The following is a 3084-nucleotide window of genomic DNA, read 5'->3' as shown; positions in this document are numbered from 1 at the left end:
AGACTTGAATTGTTAACTTTTGTCGTACTTGAGAACACGCACTCTGTGTGTCTTTTTATCTTACACACTTAACCCTAATCTTCCTGTTGTAGGAGTATCAGACTCTGTAAATCCTGTTTAGTCATCCGGAGGTCCTTCTGCTGTCACCTACACTGTTAGACTTTTCTGTAATTTCTACAGTTATTTACTTTAAATCCCCCAGTATTATACTGCTATTTCTCTTTACAGTAAATAACTGTGATTCCAATTGCATCATGGGAATTTTCTGTGACGTCTAACACCACATACAGAGACTTACTGTATTTTTTAAATTTGCTGTATACTACTGTATTTGACGTAACTGCCTCTCTGGCTGGCACCATTCCACCGTGCTTTTTATTTCCTAATTTTTGCCTTACACTGCGTGTCTACAACGCTATAATAGCCAGAGGCTGTCTATATTGGACACATTGAAGCGACCGGACCTTTAAATGCAAACCTGTTTATCCCTTGTAAGAACTAGCGCGAGCGCTTGGACTCGTATCGGACTACGTCTGAAATATAACGGCCGCGGCGCATCACTACACTGTCTGGGATTTGTCGTGTCGCGTCAGACAGACATCCAGGGGTGCGTTTCCCGAAAGCATCGTTGGCCAACTATGGTCGCAAGTTCCGTCGTTACCAATAGAGTTCAATGGACATTGCGATGAACTTGCGACCATAGTTGGCCAACGATGCTTTCGGGAAACGCACCCCAGTGTAGGTAATGGGGTCTGTCTTTTGTTGGATCGCGACGTTCGTGTCTGGCCCGGGGAAGAGACGGAATTCACTTCACCGCGAGAGAGATCAGCAAGCAAGGTAAAAAAAAAAAAAAAAAAAAAAAACATTCTGTGTATGTTGACCATAGACTGGCTGTTGACAGGATTGTGCCCAGTTTAACGTATGTTAACTTTAACGTTAGCTACTCGTCGTCAACATGGCGGTAACGAACTTTACCATGGTAAACTGAGCTAACGTTTCATTTTACACACTTTGTTAGATTATTGAATTGTCGAGTTAAAATATGCCAACGAGCAACGCGTTTAACAATAAATGTGAATAAACTAATGTGAAATTCTGTTTATAGCCTAATGTTGGCCTACTGATGAGAACCTTTATAGTTTTAGCATTAGTTTGCAAACTATACCATATTATATATATATTTTTTTTTAATGGAATTTAATATTTACTTCCATTTTTGTGTTTAAAGGCAACTGCAACAAAGCGCCAATTCGCGCCAGTGACTTAGCAAGATTCCAGAGGTAGGCCAGCCCATTTGTGATATATTTTGATATAAGTTTGCTAAAATGATTAGCATACGCTATGTGAAAATTGCTTTTGAGCCACTGGTGCAGACTAGGTAGCTTACAATATCTTATAAAATCTCTATAAAATTGGCTAACTTTATATCAAATAAGTGACCTTTGCATTATGTCTAACTTTATTACACAGCAAATGAACCAATCAGAAGATGGACCATTGTCTTTGTTCAGTCTCACCAGATTAAATGTATCCAGGTAAGCACTGCAGTAAAACTCTCACTAATTCATTCAGACCAAATCTAGCATTCTAAACAACTTAAGTTTATATTTTTGCATTATTTTTATATTTTAATAGCCAGAAGACTCTACCATTGCAGTTCCACCTGACTAGGAAGGTCCTAATATCAGCGCACAGGTGGGTTAACTACTTTAGGAAGGAGAACGATCATCACACAGTGATGTCTTGCATGTATCTTACTGTGTATTTGTCTCAAACAGGTACTCCTTCACTGCAGACAAGCTGAAATGGGCTAAAATCATCTATTTCAGTCGTTCTTTCTATGGATCTCAGCATTTTTGGACAGAATTTAGGATTTGTAAGTATTAAAATTTAATCTGGCATAATTTAATTTAGTTCTTTTGTATGCTATTTATTGACAAAAGCTGTTTACAAATATATATTCTTAAGTTTTTGTGAAAATAATAATAAAAATTAACAAAAAATGAGGTTAAAAATAATGTGACACTAATATTCTCTCTCTCTCTCTCTCTCTCTCTCTCTCTCTCATATAGTTTTGGAACCGGGATCTCCTCTGAAGGACTGAGTACATTTGTGTTTGTGGGCACGCATGCAGACCATGGGAACACTCTGATGTTGTCAATCAAGTTCTGAACAGGAACCAATCTTTGGAGAAGTTCATTTATTCACAAAGGTGGACAAAAACATTGTGTTGGCTTTTTAAAGATTATTTTGATGATGACTTTTACTCCTATGCTGTAGAAAAGATGGAGTAGACAGTCAGACATTGATAATAATAAGAAATGACTTCTTTCAAAAACATTACGGCACTTTTGGCCACCAGTGTACATGAATCCAACACATTTTTGGAAATAAGTGAAATTATTTTTAAGGTGGGGTTATGTGTCTTGTATTGTGAAAAGAACTGTGTTTTGTCCTGTTTTGGACATTTCCTTTTTGAATGCTTAAAAATTTATTTATATTCTGCAGTTTTATGAATGTAATGGTTGATATTTCATTATAATACTTGTATAAGCTAAACAACCAATGACTCTACATTCATTTAGTCAAATGCTAATGTTTTGTTTATGGTTTTATGTATGTTTTCAAAAATGTTTGCAGTGAAGGACAGCACATAATGTGTTAATTTAACACGTTTACACATCTTTGTGCTAACCTCTCTGACATATTTACTTTGTTAAAATCATTAACACAATGAATGAGTTAAAATTAACACAAATTTTGTCTCTAAACTCACCCATTAATGTGTACAAATTTCACACATCATTTCCAGCATTGGCATGTTTATTTTGTGATATATATGAAATGTTTTAAATAAAAAAATGGTATTTTGTGATAACTTTGTCTAATTGGTTTGTATGAAAGTAGTACTTATGTAGGATAAAAATAAAATTAATCATATATCAAAATTATCAAATCTAATTTATTTTTAGTACAAATAAAAATAATTACAGTAGTGTACTGATTAGCTTAGTTTTTACAGTAATGCACTGTACTGATTAGCTTCGTTTTTACAGTAATGCACTGTATTACACAAAACTGAAA

General features: G+C 35.1%; 1 long non-coding RNA gene across 3 annotated transcripts; it reads left to right on the top strand.

Moving 5' to 3' along the window:
- The first annotated feature begins 772 nt into the window (after window positions 1–772).
- On the top strand, window positions 773–2138 carry LOC311288482. 3 transcript variants are annotated; one of them, XR_014626932.1, is made up of 6 exons: window positions 773–837; window positions 1229–1280; window positions 1471–1535; window positions 1636–1695; window positions 1779–1876; window positions 2073–2138. It is a non-coding gene; the product is annotated as an uncharacterized lncRNA (long non-coding RNA). The 3 variants fall into 3 exon arrangements; XR_014626933.1 differs by lacking the exon at window positions 773–837 and having other exon boundaries at window positions 1203–1280; XR_014626934.1 differs by lacking the exons at window positions 773–837; window positions 1229–1280 and having other exon boundaries at window positions 1289–1535.
- The last annotated feature ends 946 nt before the right edge of the window (window positions 2139–3084 follow it).

This window comes from Rutilus rutilus (assembly GCF_951802725.1).
Source record: "Rutilus rutilus genome assembly, chromosome: 3".
NCBI lineage: Eukaryota > Metazoa > Chordata > Actinopteri > Cypriniformes > Leuciscidae > Rutilus > Rutilus rutilus.
The sequence above is the reverse complement of the archived record's forward strand: the minus strand, read 5'-3'. Positions and strand labels throughout refer to the sequence as shown.